The sequence below is a fragment of the Rhinoraja longicauda genome, chromosome 6 (assembly GCF_053455715.1).
Source record: "Rhinoraja longicauda isolate Sanriku21f chromosome 6, sRhiLon1.1, whole genome shotgun sequence".
NCBI classification, from domain to species: domain Eukaryota; kingdom Metazoa; phylum Chordata; class Chondrichthyes; order Rajiformes; family Arhynchobatidae; genus Rhinoraja; species Rhinoraja longicauda.
The window spans coordinates 57027927-57049475 of record NC_135958.1 but is presented as its reverse complement, the minus strand read 5'-3'; the positions used below and the strand labels follow the sequence as shown (position 1 = coordinate 57049475).

Sequence of the window (21549 nt, the reverse complement as noted above, 5' to 3'; positions counted from 1 at the left end):
TTTTCTCATCTCGGTCCTAAAAGACTTCCCCCTGATCCTTAAGCTGTGACCCCTGGTTCTGGACTTCCCCAACATCGGGAACAATCTTCCCGCATCTAGCCTCTCCAACCCCTTAAGAATTGTATATGTTTCTATATGATCCCCCCTCAGTCTTCTAAATTCCAGCGAGTACAAGCCGAGTCTATCCAGTCTTTCTTCATATGAAAGTCCTGCCATCCCAGGACTTCACATGAAATTCAACAACGTGCGACACACAGTGGTGCAGATGGTACAGCCAGCCATTGCTTCATAGCGCCGGAGACCCGGAGACCCGGATTCAGGTCTGTTCTAGAGCACCGAAAGAGGCCCTTCAGCCCACGCCGACCAGCGATCACCCTGTACATTAGCAGTATCCTACACACTAGGGACAATTTACAATTTTACCAAAGCCAATCAACCCCACAAACCTGTATGTGTTTGGAGTGTGGGAGGAAACGGGAGCACTCAGAGAAAAGCTATGCGGTTACAGGGACAACGTACAAACAGCAGCCGTAGTCAGGATTGAACCTGGGTCTCTGGTGCTGTAAGGCAGCAACTCTACCGCTGCGACACTGTGCCGCCCCCTCGGATGCTGTCTCGGATGCTGTCTGTGACAGGTGTTGTGTGGAGACTGCAAGTTCTCCCTGTGGGTTGCCTCCGTTTTACTCTTATGTTTTAAAGATGAGCGGGTTTGTGGGATATGCAGGAAAGAACTGCAGATGCTGGTTTAAATCGAAGGTAGACAAAAAATGTTGAAGTAACTCAGCAACTCTGAAGAAGGGTCTCGACCCGAAATGTCACCCATTCCTTCTCTCCAGAGATGCTGCCTGACCCACCGAGTTACTTCAGCATTTTGTGTCTACCTTCGGGTTTGTAGGATAATTGGCCTCTGCAAAAAAAAGGCACTGAATGTGTAGACAATGGGTGGGAAAGTGGGATAACGTGGAACTAGTGTGATCAATTGTCGGCGTGGACTCGGTGGACCGAAGGGCCTGCTTCCACGTCTGTATCTCTCAACTAAATGAAACTAACATTTCCGATAATCAATGATCCCAGTATTTACATTTCTAATTTCCACCATTTTCTGCTTATTCCTTCTGGTAGTTTTAGGCAACTATTCTGTTCTCCATATCTACCCTATCCCTAGACCGAGTGAGATCATTTTGTTGGTGGGACCATTTTTATCTCAACTTGATCATAGTATCTGAAATCACTGCTTGATTATCGAGACAAGATCATAAGCATTCTACCCACTGTACGCTGGTATAAAGGGCATACGGCATACCAGTTTCAATCCTCATATTCACAGATACCAATAACCCAAAGCAAAGTCAAAGAGATTTAAATATTTTGTTTGTTTTCCCATTGTGGACTTGATTCTGTAAATATACTGCAATTTGTTTATCCTGCTCAGTAAACACCGTCCTACTCTACAAGTTCAAATGATTTTCCAAATATTGAAAATTCCTCAGGCTCCAAAGCCATCAAGCACCAAGGCACATTCCTTGTATATGCATACTTGGCCAATAAACTTATTCATTCATACATTCATCATTCTCTCCGTTTGATGAATTCACATATGTTTAGTTTAGAAATACAGCATGGAAACAGGCCCTTCGGCCCATCAAGCCCACGCCGATCATTGATCACCCGTTCACACTAGTTCTATGTTACCCTACTTTCTCATCTGCTCCCTACACACTAGGGGCAATTTACAGAGGCCAAATGACCTACAAACCCTGCACGTCTTTGGAATGTGGGAGGTAACCGGAGCACCCAGAGGAAACCCATGCGGTCACGGGGATAACGGGCAAACTCCACACAGATAGCATCTGAGGTCAGGATCCAAACTTGGGTCTCTGGCGCTGCGAGGCAGGCTCTCTACCAGCTGCGCCACTGTTTCATTTTGATAAAATATAAACCTTGTTTAATAAGATTTAATCAGCATTTAGATGTATTCCCTTGAGAAAAGTGGCCGGAACAGTTTTGTGAATGTTTAAAGTCAACTGTTAATGAAAAGCTATCTTATTCTATATAAGTAAGGACCGAGGGGATCCCTCCTCTTTTATAAATTAATGAAGCTCTTAAAGGTCTTTCAGGTTGGATGAGAAAGCAACCAGAAATAAAGGTGTTCTTGCACATTTGCAACATCAAACAGATCGAATTTCCCTTTTATGAATTTTAAATCGGTTAAGCCTTAAGCATTTGGCTCTGGATGGGGAAAAAAAATGTTTATTCAAAGTTACCTCAACAAAGAACACCTTTCTGTTATCCCTTTGAATCATTTATAAGGGATTATTGAAAAAATAATGGTTGTATTGTGCATAAAAGTTACCAATGAGAAGATATGATTGACTTTAATTGGATTGTATCATTAAATCCTTCAGAATGTCACATGTGCATAGCTGTTTTCATGATGTTATTGTAGCTTTAAAGAGCGATGCCAATAAATGTTCTTTAATTGTCTATATACTAAAACTCTCGTTTGTTTGTTTGTTTGTTCCTGAACTACAGCCAAAACGGTACACGATAGCACGATAATTTCAGGCCCACCTTACTCACCGTCGTCCCTTTGGTGCTAATGGAAGAAGTTTCACTGAAATCGGTTTTATATTTTAAAAATTATTCACATTTTTAAGTTTAAATCTATCTCCTAGGGAGGGGGGGGGAGGGAGGGAGGATAAGGGGGGTTGAGGGGGATGGAGTGGAGGGAAGGGAAGGGGTGATGGGAGGAAGAGGGGGTTGGAGGGAGGGGGAGGGGGGGAGGGGGGAGGGGACGAGGGGGGAATGGGGTGAGGGAGGGGAGGGGGTGAAGAGGGAATGGGGGAGAAGAGAGTGCTGCACCAATGCCCAACGGGTCCACTTGGTCTAGTAGATATTAAAAAGTAGTTAACAAAGCATGGATTTAGTTTAGATGGACACAATGTGCTGGAGTAACTCAGCGGGCCAGGCAGCATCGCTGGAGAAAAAGGATGTGTGATGTTTCGGGTCGTATCCCTTGTTTAGACTGCCACTGACTGGAAGAGAGGGTCTCACAGAACTCCCATCAGAGAGGGAACTTCTTCAAGGCAGGCAAACCTTGAGGAGATTTTGCAGCGGAGCAGAAAAAATGTGTAAGCAGGAACTGCAAATGTTGCTTTATACTCAAGTCAAGTCAAGTCAATTTTATTTGTATAGCACATTTAAAAACACCCCACGTTGACCAAAGTGCTGTACATCAGTTCAGGTACTAAGAAACAAACATACAATGGCACAAAAACATAACAGCACATACATAAACTGTTCACAGCGCCCCCTCAGAGGGCCTCAAACGCTAGGGAGTAGAAATAGGTTTTGAGCCTGGACTTAAAGGAGTCGATGGAAGGGGCAGTTCTGATGGGGAGAGGGATGCTGTTCCACATTCTAGGAGCTGCAACCGCAAAAGATAGACACAAAATGCTGGAGTAACTCAGCGGGTCAGGCAGCATCTTTAGAGATAATCCTTTCCTTTTTACACATCCCCTTTCTCCTGTGATGCTGCCTGACCCCACTGAGTTACTCCAGCACTTTGTGTCTATCTTTGGTATAAACCAGCATCTGCAGTTCCTTCCTATGCATGCGTTTAGTTTTGTTTCCTCTGGGTGCACAGTTTTCTTACAAAATCCCAAAGTTTATAGGTTGAGTGTAGTTTAATTGGCCTCTGTAAAATTGTCCCTAATGTGTAGAAATGAGAAATTTCTACAGATGAGAAAGTGGGATAACATAGAACTAGTATCAAGGGGCGATCGATGGTTGGTGTGGACTTGGTGGGCCGAAGGGCCAGTTTCTGTGCTTATAATCTAAACTAAACTAAAGATAGTTGACAAAACTGGTTTCTTTTTGCTGCAATTCATCTGTTTGCAATCATATTTTTTATATATTTGTGGTGTAAAGGAACATACAGTATATAATTAAGAAAATCAGACAAAACCTAGGTGATATTTTCAAGAGTGAATGTTTGTTAGCAAAAGGCTTTTGTGATGTCCTCTCCCAGCCTACCCAGTTACTTGTGCATTACTCACTAAAATATTTAACTTTTTTTTGTTCATTGCAATTAAAATAAAATGCTATTTGCAAGATGCATGCTATCCACAATGGTCATTAGGTTTCCATATGTTCTAATCATGTAGCAGAACATAGGTTAGAAATGTTTTGATAGATGATTGTCAGGTGTGGTTGCTTCTACTTTCTCCTGTGAACTGTTATTGAGATAGCAAAATGGAGTAGCGGTAGAGATCATAAGATCATGTGATAGGAGTAGAATTAGGCCATTTGGCCCATCAAGTCTACTCCGTCATTCAATCATGGCTGATCTATCTCTCTCTCTCCTCACCCCATTCTCCTGCCTTCTCCCCATAACCTCTGACACCCATAGAGTTGCTGCCTTGCAGCGCCAGGGTCCCGGGTTCGATCCTGGTGCTGCCTGTACGGAGTTTGCATATTCTCCCTGTAACCACATGGGTTCTCTCCGGGGGCTCTGGTTTCCCGGTGAGGGAGCTTTGTCCCCTCAGGATTCAGCAGGCAGGGTCGGAGGCTCACCTGGAATTCATTTTTCCATCAAATGAATTACAGAGAACAATGCTGAGGGGTGATTTTGCGGAGGTGTACGGAATCATGAGCGGAGTGGACAGGGTAAATGCATTTACCCTGGGTGCTGAATCTGTGGAGGCCACGTCATTGGGTATTTGCACGGTGGAGATTGATCATGTTCACGATTAGTAAGGGTGTCAAAGGTTACGGGCAGAAGGCAGGGGAATGGGGTTGAGAGAGAAAACTAAATCAGCCATTTTCAGATGGCGGATCACACTCGGTGGGTCAAATGTCGGAATTCTACTCCAACATTCTCTGATTGGGTAGTCAAGAGGGCAGCACGGTGGTGCAGCAGTAGAGTTGCTGCCTTACAGCGCCAGACCCGGGTTCGATCCTGGCCACGGGTGCTGTCTGTACGAAGTTTGTACCTTCTCCCTGTGACCGCGTGGGTTTTCTCCGGGTGCTCCGGTTTCCTCCCACATTCCGAAGACGTACAGGTTTGTAGGTTAATTGGCTTCTGTAAATTGTAAATTGTCCCTCGTGTGCCAGTGTAAGGGGTGATTACTCGGTGGGCCGAAGGGCCTGTTTCCACACTGTATCTCTAAAGTCTAAAGTCTTAAGGGCTTATGGAAATGGCAGCCAGCAATATCTTGTGGACCTAACAAGGAGATTAGGGGCACATTCCTCCAGCACTTGTCCGTGAGTGCAGTCAGCAATGCACCAATGCACCCATCAGCTTGCTGGTGCCATGGGGCAACAACCATGATGTTTAGGATAACACATAAACCTCAATATCCTAAACACAACCACCCCAGAGCTGGTCTGGGCCCCAGGTACCACTTGCATTTGTTATTGGAATACGAATTACTTCAGATGTACACCCACCACTAGTTAGGTAAATTAATGTGTGCACAGCAAAGCCTCAGGAGTAGTTAAAAAAGATTAATGAACAGTAATTGTTCTTCGTAGAGCTGTTGGTTACCTACTGCTGTTATGAGAAACCCTTCCTCTATATGTATTGTTGTAGGTATTTTATGGGCCGGATGAGTCTTAGGTGAGCTTTACAATCTAAAAGAACATTGAATATTACACCACAGAAACTGGCCCTTTGGCCCACAATGTCCGTGACGAAGACAATGATGATAATGATGATGTAGGAAAATAACTGCAGATGCTGGTACAAATCGAAGGTATTTCTTCACAAAATGCTGGAGTAACTCAGCAGGTCAGGCAGCATCTCAGGAGAGAAGGAATGGGTGACATTTCGGGTCGAGACCATTCTTCAGTCTGAAGAAGGGTCTCGACCTGAAACGTCACCCATTCCTTCTCCCCTGAGATGCTGCCTGACCTGCTGAGTTACTCCAGCATTTTGTGAAGAAATGATAATGATGATGATTGATGATGATAGTTTATTGTCCCATGTACCTCAGTACAGTGAAATGTTTTGTTTTGCACACAGCCCAGTAAAATCACACAGCAGGCCTCATCTGGGCAGTATACAAGAGTCGCCACACGTCTGGTGCCAACAAAGTAACAAAAGTTGACCGAACTTAAATGCCAAGTTAAATGAACATTCCCTGCAACCAAGCGATACATATCCCTCCGTTCCCTGCGCCGATCTAAGAGCGTCTTAAATGCCACTGTGGTATCTGCTTCCACAACCACCAGCATTGCGTTCCAGGCACCCAACATCCTTTATCAAAAAAACTTGCACCGCTCACCTCCATTTCTGCGCTGTATCTCTAAACTGAACTGAACTAAACTACTGGAAGCTCAAATATCATACAAACACTTCCTTATTCCAACACACACTTTCAACAACTTAATGCTAATAGTAAAGAATATACAAATGAATTTGTGCATCTAAAGCAAGTACAAAATAACTTATTTTTCTGTTACCTATTTTCTATGATTTTGCATTGTTTCAAAATTAGTTCTAACATGAGAAGAATAACCGTGATAGCTGCGAAACTATCATAAACTCTCAGCTGGTTCACCGATGTCCATGAAGGAAGGAAGGTTCTTATCCTGTGTTATCTGGTGTCTCCTCGTCAAAACCCACACCACAGGTTTGTTACTCAAGTAGCCACTGAGTAATAAACAGTATTTCCCCAGTTTGAAAGGAAGTGAGAAACTTCACATCTATGGATAGGGAAGATTTAGAGCCGAAATAAGAACAAACACAAGTGTAGTTGTTGTCAGAAGCTCTGCATCCCCGGGGTGAGCGGCGGCGAGGAGGGAAGTTTCACTTGTGTTTGTTCTTATTTCGCTGCATTAGAGGGAGACGGGGCCGGGGAAGAGAGTGGAAGAGCGGCGCAGATCTCGCTGGGTCTGGGAGAGAGGGAGAGAGGAGAGGGGAGTGAGCAGCACCCGCAAGAGGCGGCGCTCCTTCACTGGACCCTCTGACACCCTCCCCCTCCCCGCGCTCACCCGCTGCTCCCTCTCCCCCGACTCTCTCCCCGGGGTGAGCAGCGGCTGCAGTGGCGGCGAGGAGGGAAGTTTCCTTGGGTTTGTTGTTTGCGAGGGGGCGCTGCGATCTCTCGCCTTGTCCTGGCACTGGGTCGGTGGCGATCCGCTCTTCGGCAAACCTTCGCCATCAGCTTCTGCCTCCAGTCCCCGCCGCCTAAGAACTTATGCGGGGCGGATAAAATCTCGTGGCGGTCCGGATGTGGCCCGCGGGCCATAGTTTGGAGTCCCCTGATTTAGACGAATATGGGCCAAACACAGGCAAATAGGACAACCTTAGACAGGACAGCTTGGTTGGCAAGGACAAGTTGGGCCAATGGGCCTATGACCCTACTCTATGCCTCTACCTGTTGATTCAGAATTAATCAAGATAGAACTTCAATAATAAGTGACTCCTTTCATGAATCTTCCAATCTGAAGCAAATCATCTGAATCAGTGCTTCAATGGTACTTTATTGTTACATATACACAGGTACAACTGAAGTTTAATATAAGTAACGCTATACATAAGGGATGCATGCATAAGGGATAAGTACGTATATAGCAGTAGTACACTGAGACAGTATACAGAGTCGCCAGATTTGGCGCATTTTCTAGTCCCAGTTGTTCAGTGTAGCGTTCCTGACCTGACCATGAAGAACCGTTGCTTGAATCGGGATCACACCCAGCCTTTACAATACATGATTTCCAAGAAAAAAAAAACAAGGTTTGATCAGACTTCCCACCTTTGACCAAACACAGAGTCAGGATAGTCTTATCAAGATTGCAACTGCAGAAGGTGGAGGCTGGATTCTCACTGCAGCTCACTTCAAAGCCTCACTATCTTAAAGATCAAGAATAGTCCAATAGAGTGGTCCTTGATGGGTAGAACTGCAACTTCAACATTCCCCAGGTGGAAATGTACAAGACCAGAGGCCAAGGCTTTAAGGTGAGATGGGCAAAGTTTAAAGGAGATGTGGAGGAAGAGATTTTTTTTTACGCAGAGGGTGGTGGTGCATGCCTAGAAAGGACTGCCAGGGTTGGTGGTGGTGGAGGCTGACACGATAGTGGCATTTAAGAGGAGGTAAACTAGGCACATGGATATGCAGGGAATGGAGGGATATGAATCAAGTGCAGGCAGAGGAGATTAGTTTAACGGCGTCATGTTCAGCATGGACACTGTGGGCCAAAGGGCTGCACTGTTTTATGTTCTATTTAAAATACCGGAAAGACAAAGTAATTTGCTTTGTAGGAAAATAACTGCAGATGCTGGTACAAATCAAAGGTATCCCAAAGTGCTGGAGTAACTCAGCAGGTCAGGCAGCATCTCAGGAGAGAAGGAATGGGTGATGTTTCGGGACGAGACCCTAACTTGCTTTGTGATCCTTAAAACACTTGGAGCCAATTGTAAATAGTTCCAATTCCGGAGACCATGTGTCGAGAAAGCATTTGTGGCATTTGATCAACATGACTATTTTATTAAGATATCCCCTCCCTTATCATATTTACAAACGGAAACTCAAAAAGAAGCAATGTTTTTGTAGAAAAATCAATTGGGAGAACAGAGTCTTTGTTTTCTACTGTTAAACAAGCCAGAAATATTTGGCCATCTTAGGACATCCATTCAAAACAGCAAAACAACAGTTCCAAAAGGGACAATGATAGGCAACTAATAATTTCCCATGGATTTGCTGACCAAAAGTCACATCTAATTTAGTTTTGTTTAGAGATACAGCATGGAAACAGGCGCCTCGGCCCACCAAGTCCACCCAGACCATCCATTACCCGTTCTCACTCATTCTATGTAATCCCATTTTCACATCCACTCCCTGCACACAAGGTAAAATTTACAGAGGCCAATTAACCTACAAACCCACAAGTTTTTGGGGATGTGGGAGGAAACCGGAGAAAACCCATGCGGTCACAGTGAGAATGTGGAAACTCCACACTGACAGCACCTGCCGTCAGGATCGAACTCGGGTCTCTGGCGCAGTGAGCTATCAGCAATAGCTCTATCAGCTGCGCCACAGTGCCGCCCATTATTGAAGTTGATGTTTTATTAAAAAACGAGACCAAGTGGACCCGTTGGGCCCAAACCTCTCCTGCATTGGTGCAGCACCCTCTCCTCCGCTCTCCTTCCCCCCCCTCCCCTCCCCCTTCACCCTCCCTCCCCCAGCCTCCCCTCCACCCTTCCTCTCCCCCTCCCCCTCCCTCAAACCCCCTTATCCTCCCTCCTTCTCCCCCTCCCTCCACCCCCTCCCTCCCTCCCTAGGAGATAGATTTAAACTTTAAAAGTGAATAACTTTTAAAAATATAACACCGATTTCAATGAAACGTCTTCCATTAGCACCAAAGGGACGACGGTGAGTAAGGTGGGCCTAAAAATGTCGCGCTATTGTGTACTGTTTTCGCTGTAGTTCAGGAACAACAAACAAACAAACAAGAGTTTTAGTATATAGATAACTAGGAGCTCTAGTGGCTGCACCACTGCGACACCTTTTCTCCCCAAAATATCCCTCTTCAAGTCCTATACCATCCTGACATGAACATTTCTCATTGCTCCGTCGTTGTCAGGGGATTAGTTTAGCTTGGCATTATATTCTGTACAGACATTGTGGACCCTTCCGGAGTTGTACACAATGCAACAATGGTGCAGCTGGAAGGGCTACTGCCTCACAACACCAGAGACCCATGTTCGTTCCCAACCTCGGGTGCTGTCTGCCTGGGGTTTGCCCGTTCTCCCTGTGACCAAATGGATTTCCTCTGGGTGCTTTGGTTTCCTCCTACATCCCAAAGACTTGCGGGTTTGTAGATCAATTGGCCGTCTGTAAATTGCCTGTAGCATTCAGGGAGAGGATGAGAAACAATGATAACATGGACCAAGTGTGATGGGTGATCAATGGTTGGCGTAGACTTGATGTGAGGAATGGTCTGTTTCCATGGTGTATCTTTAAAAATATATAGTTTAAAAAATCTTATCTAAATCAACCTATTAGCTTTAATTAGGGTAGGAAAATAACTGCAGATGCTGGTACAAATCAAAGGTATCACAAAATGCTGGAGTAACGGTGGCGCAGCGGTAGAGTTGCTGCCTTACAGCGAATGCAGCGCCGGAGACTCAGGTTCGATCCTGACTACGGGTGCTGCACTGTAAGGAGTTTGTACGTTCTCCCCGTGACCTGCGTGGGTTTTCTCCGAGATCTTCGGTTTCCTCCCACACTCCAAAGACGTACAGGTATGTAGGTTAACTGACTGGGTAAATGTAAAAATTGTCCCTAGTGTGTGTAGGATAGTGTTAGTGTGCGGGGATCACTGGGCGGCGCGGACTTGGTGGGCCGAAAAGGCCTGTTTCCGCACTGTATCTGAAATATGAAATATGACCCGAAACGTCACCCATTCCTTCTCTCCAAGATGCTGCCTGACCTGCTGAGTTACTCCAGCATTTTGTGATACCTTCTATTAGCTTTTATTAAATCAGCATCATCAACTGGTGTGGTAGGGGGCACTGTGAATTACTCGCTGAGACTAAAGAGAATTAAGGTATGCTCAGCAAATAAGATGGAGATCACAGCCTTGGTCTTCAATCCATTGGAGAAGCAACTTTGTTCCTCGAAAATATAATCATGTCAAAAATCGGTAAAAGCAAAGGAAATAGAAATCTTCCACATCATTGTGGCTGGCTGCGTGATCTGCAGTGAATACGTTGAATAGCGATTGTCTGCTTATTTGCGATAGAATCATTAATTAGGCCAAAGTGCCTAATTGACATTGACACAAAATAAATGCATCAATGCGCAGAAAAAAAATCCAATGTGCCATAAAATGCCTCAGGCTGCAGATACGGGACTTGCTCTCACTGACATTTTCACTGAATTTTCAACAGCTAAGTTCAAATATAAAGGTTAGAATTATAGAATTAAACTTTAAAGACGCCCACCACGGAAAATGAAGATGAAATATTTCCTTTGGCTTTTTTTGCTCCATTTGACTCCTACCCCGATTCAAGATCAAAGTAAAGAAAATAAAAGGTCAGTTTTCAAGGTTTTCCGACAACCGAATGAGTTCCACCGGTTACAACAGAATGAGGAATTTCTGCTTCCTGTGTGCAGATGATCAGTCTTAATGAATAGCTCTCCACAACTCTCAAGATCCAGGCTCTGACTTGGCTTACTTTATACTTAATTCGATCAGCTTCAAATCCAATTAATACGTAACTCTCGGAGTTACTGGCAAAAAGCCAGTGCCTTGGCTCTGGAACCGGGTCCGGAATTTAGAGTTTTTTTTTTTTAGATTTAGAGATACAGCACGGAAACATGCCCTTCGGCCCACCGAGTCCGTGCCGCCCAGAGATCCCTGCACATTAACACTATCCTACACACACTAGGGACAATTTTTACATTTACCCAGTCAATTAACCTACAAACCTGTACGTCTTTGGAGTGTGGGAGGAAACCGAAGATCTCAGAGAAAACCCACGCAGGTCACGGGGAGAACGTACAAACTCCATACAGACGGCGCCCGCAGTCAGGATCGAACCCGAGTCTGACGGCGCTGCATTCGCTGTAAGGCAGCAACTCTACCGCTGCGCCACCGTGCTGCCCATAGAATCTTCTATCTTTTTGGAAAACTGCCCAGATCCTGCAACATCTGATCCTGCCACAGTCAGCATCAATGGTGCAGTGGAAATGGTTGAGAGCCTTAAGTTCCTTGGGAATAAATATTACGAATGATGTATGGTGGACCAACAATGATGTATGGTTGAAGCAACAGCCAAGGCAGCACACCAATGCCTCTACTGCTTTAGGACACTGAGGAAATTTGGCATATATCCAATGACTCTTACAAACTTCTACAGACGGACCACAGAAAGCTACAGTCAAGTTGTATGACAGCTTGGATTTTGAACAGCTCTATCCCAAGACCACAAGAAATTGCAGAGAGTTGTGGATTAAACCCAGTCATTGGTCCTTCGGCCAACTTGCCCACGCTGACAAACATACCCCATCTACACTAGTCCCACCTGCCTGCATTTAGCCTATATCCTTCTAAACTTATCCTATCCATGTACCTGTTCAAATGTTTTTAAAAATGTTATGATAGTACCTTCCTCAACTAACACCTCTGGCAGTTCGTTCCATAGCATACTTCCTACATTAATACAATTTTAAATGGTTATATTGGCTGTAAACACTTTTGAGGTGCCCTAAAATGGTTTCAATAAATTAGCATAATCAAAAGAAGCTAATCCTTGTTTCAGGATATCAAGGGGGAAATTACATCAGATCTGCTTCCTCCTAAGTTGGCTCGATCACTCGCGTGTTAAATAATGACAAGGAAGTCCAAGAGGACTTCCAGAAGTGGTACACATGCCCCAGTGTACATTGATGGCACCGAAGTAGAGGTAGTTGATAGCTTCAAGTTCCGAGGAGTAAATATCACCAGCAACCTGTCCTAGACCAACCATATTGAAACAATGGCCAAGAAAGTACACCAAATCTACTTCATTTGAAGGCTTAAGAAGGTCGTCATGTCCCCAACAACTCTCACCAACTACAGATGTGTGGCAGAAAGCATTTCATTGGGATGCATCACAGCATGGTTTGGGAACAGTTCCATCCAAGACCGCAAGAAATTGCAGAGAATTGTGGACACAGCCCAGACCATCACACAAACCAAGGTCCATTCCATTGACTCAATCTACACCACGCTGCCTCGGCAAGGCGACCAGCATAATCAGGACAAGTCTCACACCAGCCACTCTCTCCTCTCCCCTCTCTCTTCAGGCAAGTGTGAAAACGCACACCTCCAGATTCAGGGACAGTTTCATCGCAGCTATTAATAGGCAACTGAACAATTCTATCAACAACTGGTGAGCGGTCCTGAGCTACTATCTACCTCATTGGAGACCCTCGGCCTATCTATAGTCTGGCTTTACGTGACTTTCACTTGCACTAAACGTTATTCCCTTTATCATGCATCTGTACACCGAGGATGGCTTGATTGCAATCATGTGTAGTCTTTCCGTTGACTGGTTAGCACGCAACAAACAAGCCTTTCACTGTACCTCAGTACACATGACAATAAACAAAACTAAACTACGGCCCTAGAGTTTTCAGAAAAAAATCATTGATGTTATGTTTACTAATTCATGGTGTGCACAAGGGAAAATAAAACGTTGTTGAAGTCAGCACAAACCATTAACATTTACGTTGTAAGTCAAACAGGAGCAGACTAAGGTTTTCAGACTAAAATGGAAATATGTCCAAAGTTCAGTGCATTCATTTCATTGAGTACAATAACTACACCATGTAAATACTACCTGCAGTGACGCTTATTAATTACTGCATCTCATTTTATCAGATTCCCTTTATAATTAGCACCTGCCAAATCATAGAAATGATAGCTGGTCTTCGGCTCAGCTAATTAAATTTTCTTTAAAATATATTCACTTCAAGAAATCAAACAAATAGAAAAGACCAGCTCATTCCCTGGTGTTAATATATGGCATAAGATCTGTACTTTAACATTTTCAACTTGCATTGTGCATCTTTCAGTTCTTGCATTGACCAAACTTTCTAGTTATCATGAAGTCATCATTCGAGATGACAGTATCATTTGTTGCTATTTATTCACAAAATGCTGGAGTAACTCAGCAGAACAGGCAACATCTCGGGAGAGAAGGAATGGGCGACGTTTCGGGTCGAGACCCTTCTTCAGACTGTATCATTTGTTGCTTATCGTTCGTTCAACCGACTAACAGTTCACTCTCAAAATGTCAAGAGGTTAGAGTCATAGAGTCATGCAGCGTGGTAACAGGCCCTTCGGCCTACCTTGCCCACGTCGGCCAACATGTCCCATCTACACTTGTCCCACCTGCCTGCGTTTGGCCCATATCCTTCCAAACCTGCCCTAACAATGTACCTGTCTAAATGTTTCTTTAACATTGTGATGGTAAGTGCAGGTTCTTTATAAAATTACAATCATTATAAAAGGCAAAAAAAACAGAATCAATGCGTCTCATTAATGTCACAGCGCACGCCCTTAATGTAGTACATGTTGAAGTTGGGAATTTTAAACTCATCAGTATTGCAAAGGTAGAGAGACGAATGCATCTCATCAGCCACCTCTTCTTAGGTGAACATGGCTGCTGTCTTGGGGAAAGAGTTTGCAACCACAGCAAGTAATCACCAAAGAAGGAGATGAAATTAAGTATTGCTTCCCATGGTTCGAGTTTAAGTATTTGGAAGCATTCCTCAGCTCTCTGCTGCCTGACAATCTTGGCTCGGAAATCCGTTTGACAAGTAATGGCATTCTTCCAAAACTTACTACAGGGTAAATTTAATGGGCAAGGCCGCACGTGAAAAATAATCTTCACCATAGTGCAAACATTTGGCGATCTTGCTGGCACAATAATTATTCACCACATGCAAGTCGGGTGAGTTATCGATTAAAATAAAAAAATTAATCTGCAAAATTGGGCTGGTGTACTTTGATATTTAGCAGTTGAAGTCGGCCTCATTACCTCATTCCATTATACCCATCAGTGTGGGAACTGTCTATCCAACTTGCTAGGCCTCATGAGACAAGAGTCGAGGCACTCTGACTGACATCCCCAATACAAGTGGCCCGTTCACACTTCCCTTCGAGTGTACCAGTTTACTGCCGCTGCCTTCTGCCCAGAGAATGGATAATCTCCGCATTTCAAACAAATATTATAAATATTGAATGAGGCATTATGAGAATGTCTGGTGCATTTTCTCACCACACATTGCCCCTGTACTGCACTGCTTGACAAGAAGACTTCAAAGCAATCTTGCCTTTTTTCTGCACCGGCACGGGGAATTGTAAAAATCTACGATTGCATTTAAAAATTGTGATCAGCGATAGTGCAATAACTATGGTTAGTGATTGCTATTTAATTAAGCAGGAAAGTCCTCGGGAAAATTTTGCAGCCCAAGTTATGAAACACCGTATCAACTATAGATTTTGCAGTGGTCCCTCTTCACTGTATTGCTCGGTAATACAATCTAATCGTGTAAGCCATGCTAAATGAAGGTACGAATTTTTATGTTAAAGAGTCCCTTCTGCTCTTTAATTGCTACAAATAAAAAGAATAAAATAGTGTCCATACAAAGAACCGCATCAGATCTGGTACATTAAATAAGCTCAACGTGACTCCCAGCGAAAAACATTATACATGCCAGCTTTATCATACGAAATCTTTCGTGTTCCTCTGGCTGGCAGTTTCTATTCTAATCTTTCTTTCAGCCTTGTAATTGTCTGAAGCTACTCTCTTTCCTGCTGGAAGATTAATTAGCCAGCTTTGCCTTGCACAATATACCATACCTCTGAATGCTGTGGAATCTGGACCGATGCCAACTATCTTATTACAATTCATCTGGCTGCTGCTGTGAGCAGCTCCCTTCTCCCCTGACAACAGTTGCTGTGCCAACTTAACCCCGGCACTGGCCAACTTTCAGAGAGAAATTATAAAAAAAAAAAATCACAGGCCAGACAAACTTTGATTGGCATAATTACTCACATTCATTAAAGCGCAGTCGCATTAGGCATGCAAAGCAGGCGGCTGGAGTTTACGCCAGCAGACCGCATCACTAAGGCGTGCAGCTTTTCAACACAGTGTACTGTAATGGAGAAGGCAATCAGCCTCGTAGCTAATGGATCTCAAAAACTAAACCATCAAAAAAACCTCAGCCGCAGAATCTGGTTACAGAGCAGCGTCGGGATAATCTAAGGAGAGTAACCTTGTCAGCCATGTTGGATACAAGGCTTATGGCTAACACAGTAGGGTACGTTAACCAGACAGCGATTTTCCCACGGTCTTATCCTATGTAATCAGCTCTCGAACAATTTTTTTTTTGTCCACAGCTGCCATTAATGAAGACAAGGCAAATCTGCATACTGCTGTTCTTCATTGTGTAAACTTGGCAATGAGCCTTCTGAATTGCCAAAGATAGGGCCTTGAGGTGAAAACGTGAAAACAGCTGAACACTGCAGAAAGGGGGGAAATAAAACCCCGTCTCAATCGAAACGGTGAAACAATTAACAAAGGGTGCAAAAATTAGAAGAGGAAGCACACGCAGACAGTTAAAGCCAGCACTTTCGCATTCTTCCTCCGTCTTCGATTTGCTTTCAGCGCGGGACGGAATGACCAAGTGAGGTACAGATGCAGAATACTGTACGAGAGAGAGAGAGAGAGAGAGAGAGAGAGAGAGAGAGAGAGAGAGAGAGAGAGAGAGAGAGAGAGAGAGAGAGAGAGAGAGAGAGAGAGAGAGAGAGAGAGAGAGAGAGAGAGAGGAGAGAAAGAGAGAGAGAAAGAGAGAGAGAGAGAGAGAGAGAGAGAGAGAGAGAGAGAGAGAGAGAGAGAGAGAGAGAGAGAGAGAGAGAGAGAAAGAGAGAGAGAAAGAGAGAGAGAAAGAGAGAGAGAGAAAGAGAGAGAGAGAGAAGAGAAGAGAGGAGAAGAGAGAGAGAAGAGAGAGAAAGAGAGAAGAGAGAGAGAGAGAGAGAGAGAGAGAGAGGAGAGAGAGGAGAGAGAGAGAGAGAGAGAGAGAGAGAGAGAGAGAGAGAGAGAAAAGTGGACTAAACAAAAAGAAAAAGAGGCCAGCCTGAAATTCCTGCACACGCTGAAACCATCACTAATTAATGAGCGCTAAATTACCTCACAAATCGGCCGGGCGTCAGCTTCATGAAGTTTATTCAGCTGAAGGCGACAAATTCGAAACAAAGCGAATAAGAAATATCCAGAAAGACCCAGGATTCAATAGCTGGATATGAATCTGAATTTATGGGAGATTCTGCTGCATGTGAAAGCAGGTCATAAGCTCTGCAATACAGGCTGCAACAGCCAACTGCAAAATGAATACATCACACTCAAACAGGCTGACGCAGCCACAGAACACATCCTTACTTCACACCATCAAAATATCTGATGGAACGCACTTGCGAAAATACTAACGATGCTGGCCATTTTACTGCGCTTTTAATTTTTGTGCGGAGCAGGTCAGCCCCGGCAAGCTGTTTTGTTACCAGCGGGACTATTTGGGAGGAAATTAGTTTCCCCCCGCTCCCGAGTGTTTGGAAATTTGCCTAACTTTGCTACGAAACGATTGTTTACTTGCAAATTAGCAATCACCTTATTTATGTTCGTGATTTGATCGCTGCCAGCAGTGACAAATTCTGCTTTCACGAGGGGGGGGGGGATTTTTTTTGTGCGGATTTCATTCCACACTGCAGCATATTTGAGCACCTAAACTGTATCAGCCTTGTACCGCGTTGAGTGGTATGTTAATTAATCGTGTGAAGCTACAAAGCACCACTTTGTAAATGAATGAGTGGAGACTCTTTTGTTTCTCCCACTGGAAGTTACAGTACAAACCTGGCAAACCTATGTGGCTAACCTAAAGCCAAGCAGATACAGTTAATGACTGTGCACATAGCAAAAATCAGACATGGTGTCATCTGTCTCATTCTGTCAAGATAGAAATGAGGAGGGATACAGCAGCCATTTTATAAACAGTATAAAGCAAAGCAATAAAGGGTCTTTAATGGAAACAATGTAAAGCTACATTTTTAAAATAATTAAATTAGAACGCCGATATGCACATTCGTGCTAATTTGATAATTATCTCAAAGGCTATCGGAAGGCGGTAAACGAGTTTAAAAAAAAACCCAGTGATCTCAATGGCGTTAAAGATAAAATAGATCAATTTTCATTCAAATTACGATCTCAATTATATGCAATAAATTATAGATATGAGGCACTTAAAAATTCAGAGCAAAACATAATCATGTTATGATTAAACCGATATTATATTGTAAAAAGGTTTATTTTTGGAAGAAATATTATAAATAGCTCACTCGTAAAGAATGGTCTAATCCTGAAATTAAGAAAAAACGCAAATCAGCTGATAATTAAACCTCACGTTAATAAATATGAAACACTTGCAGCTTTTAGCAGTTTGATATTTTGTCGATTTGTTATTGCATTCAGAAGATCGGTTGACAATGGCAGTACAGCAGCTATTTTTAAATTTACTCATTGTCTGAAATGTGAAACCAAACAAAAAGCCCAACTAGTATTCCCCAAAACCAAAATGGACTCATTTCTTCACGAACCCATTCCTTGCAGTTATCTCCATTCTCTTGACCATTTCCCGATGCCAAATCTCACAATTAACTTGGACTAATGTTCTGAATCTTACAGGTTTGTTGTTCTTGTCACTTAAATAACACAACACTTTCTGCCTTTACCTTGCAAAATTCATCAACCCAGCCAACATCGAGTATTTAGTTCCTCAAAAGCAAAGCATTTTATTTGTGGACCATTCTAGTTCAGATTCCAGAAGCAAAATATAAAATCAACTATTCTCGTATCTGATAAAGAAAATAAAATATTTTGGTGACATTCTTATTTATACACAGTGAACTTAAAATCTCGTCTAACATCCTCCCAAAATGGACATAACTCTATGTACGAGAACGTTATTGAATTTATTTCAGTTCTTATTGGAAGATTTCTTATTGCCCCTAATATATTTTAATTTGCCCTTGCATTCAACCACTTAACTCTTCTGAGGTTGCCCAAGTTTACTGCTCACTTTATATCAGAGATTTTACAAAGCAATTAATCCAGATTGTGAATCTGCATGATGCCCTAAAAGAAAAAGCAGACATACCATTTATTTTTCAGGTGGTATGTAATAGGTTTTCTGCCTGAAATGCCATTATATAAACCTGTTATAACACGGGTATTCTGCTGGCTTGCCCTCAAACTTTGGTTAAATGTGTTCATTGTTCACCTCCCTCCATGACGGCCACAAAGTTATCACAAACCAATCCCCCGACAAAGACAGTCACCGGCAGAAATCCTGCACGCGGGCGGCTGGGTGATAAACTTGTTTAAGTCAATACATATATTATGCATAATTTATATCTTATGATTTTGGATGTTGCTTTAACCCTTTGATCACGCCAACGACGTTTCTAATTTCATGCATCGATTTCGAAACACGATGACTGAAGGTCGGTGAAACAGTACTAATTTGACAAAAAGCAAGAATAAAGTGACAAAAACACTGTGCATGTTTAATTATTCAGTACAAAACCAGATGCACACACAAGGAGTAACGTCACTTTACAGTAACATTTCCAGAGAAAAATACTGGTTTTGTTTATTTGACGTATTGGTTTAAAAGACATCCCCAATGTTGATTCATTGGAGGCGTTTCGGGGGCCAGCATGGCTATGCCGCGGTAGACTCACCATTAATTGAGGTGGCACAGTGGCGCAGCGGTAGAGTTGCTGCCTGACAGCACCAGAGACCCGGGTTCGATCCTGACAATGCGTGCTGTCTGTACAGAGTTTGTACGTTCTCCACTGTGACCCCGTGGGTTTTCTCCGGGTGCTCCACTTTCCTCCCACACTCCAAAGACGTACAGATTTGTAGATTCATTGGCTTTGGTAAAATTGGAAATTGTTCCTAATGGGTAGGACAGTGTTAATGTACGGGGTGATTACAGGTTGGCGTGACCTCAGTGGGCTGATGAGTCTGTTTCCGCACTGTATCTCTAAAGTCTAAATTGCCTTTACCACACTGAAGTCAGTTTTAAGTGAATTGAGAGTTACTCATTGCAAAAGTAAACAACTTTACATTAGTGCACTTTGCAATGATTGTACTTCTTAGTCTAACGTAAATGGAGGAGGTAGCTCCATAAACATTGCCATTTTTTAACCTGCAAATATCTTCCAAAGATGTTACTGATCCAGAACTACAGGTAGAACTACTGGCAGAACAGTACATGGATTCTCCCCCATCAAGCACTCCCAACACTAAAGGCAATTTACAAAGGCAAATTTGGCAAATTATGGGCGGCCCAGTGGCCCAGCAGTAGAGTTGCTGCTTTACAGCGCCGGAGACATGGGTTTGATCCTGACTAAGGGTGCTATCAGCGTTTGTATGTTCTCCCTATGACTGCATGGGTTTTCTCTGGGTGATTCGGTTTCCTCCTTCACTCCAAATACGTACAAGTTTGTAGGTTAATTGGCTTCTGTAAATTGTCCCTAGTGTGTAGGATAGGACAAGTGTGTACGAGCGATCGCTGATCGGCGCGCACTGGGTGGGCCGAAGTGCCTGTTTCCACGCTTGTCTCTAAAGTCAAAGGTTACACACCCACATGTCTTTGGGGGGGAACAGGAGTGCCAAGACAAAACCCACAAGGTCACAGGGAGAACATGCGAACTGTACACAGACAGCACCCAAGGTCACGATTGAACCCGGGTGTCTGGCACGGTGAGGCAGCAGCTCTACCCGCTGTGACGCTGTACTGCACTGTTCCTCCACCACATTGTGTTTGACCCAATACATTTTGCCCAATGGACATGTGAAAGGGTGCACTACTGATTACTAGTGGTCAGTTTGCCCCAATACAATGCCCAATGCCCAATTGTGTTTGATCCAATACAATGCCCAATTGTGTTTGACCCAATACAATGCCCAATGGACCAATGGGCATTATGTTTGACCCAATACAATGCCCAATGCCCAATGGACCTGTGAAACAGTGCACTACTGATTATTAGTGGTCAGTTTAATTTTAGTTGCGAGATACAGTATTGAAAGAGGCCTGAAATGTGTAGGAAGGAACTGCAGATGCCGGTTTAAACTAGATAGACACAAAAAGCTGGAGTAACTCAGCAGGACAGGTAGCATCCCTGGAGAGAAGGAATGGGTGATGTTTTTGGTCAAGATCCTTCTTCAGACCTCCAGAGTTACTGGATAGACACAAAAAGCTGGAATAACTCAGCAGGACAGGCAGCATCTCTGGAGGTCTGGAGAAGGGTCTGGACCCGGAACGTCACCCATTCCTTCTCTCCAGAGATGCTGCCTGACCTGCTGAGTTACTCCAGCATTTTGTGAATAAATCACACTAGTTCTATGTTATCCCACTCTCTCATCCACTTCCTACACACTAGGGGCGTCTTACAGAAGCCAATTAACCTACAAGCTCCACACAGACAGCACCTGTGGTGAGCATCGAACCCTGGTCTCTGGCACCATGAGAAAGCAGTTCTGCCACTGCGTCACTGTGCCTCCCAATATTCCAATATTTATTGATACTCGTTTCAATAATTCCCTCATCCTTAGGGTGGACAATGGAAAACCCCTTCAGTTTTGTACACAGAATGTGGCAACAGACCAGCAGCTTTCGGCTTTACCTTTTTAATGGCATGTTTAGACAAGTATATATTTTGTGAACTGTGTCAGGGCAAGGCTCAGTAGGAGGACAGAAGAAACGGTTTAAGGACTGCCTCAAAGTGTCCCTCAAAGACTTGGACATCAACCTCAGCACTCAGGAATCTCTTGCTCTGGACCGTCCAACCTGGCGTAGCAAGCTCACCACAGGAGCCCGTGCAGCAGAGAACAGACGCACTGCAGAGGCCCAGAGGAAACGCACCGCGCGCAAGGCCCGGGCTACCTCCACTTCCACTGCAGCACCCATCCACTTGTGCCCTACGTGTGGG

The 21549-nt window shown here is 43.8% G+C and overlaps 1 protein-coding gene across 10 annotated transcripts in view; it reads right to left on the bottom strand.

Moving 5' to 3' along the window:
• tnrc6c1 (trinucleotide repeat containing adaptor 6C1) overlaps nucleotides 1-16859 on the bottom strand; it is a 443993-nt gene extending 427134 nt beyond the window's left edge. For all 10 annotated transcript variants that reach the window (XM_078401021.1, XM_078401026.1, XM_078401034.1 and 7 more), the window contains exon 1: nucleotides 16688-16859. The gene's annotated coding sequence lies outside the window, so the exon portion shown is untranslated. The remainder of the gene's footprint in view (nucleotides 1-16687) is intronic.
• Nucleotides 16860-21549: the final 4690 nt, after the last annotated feature.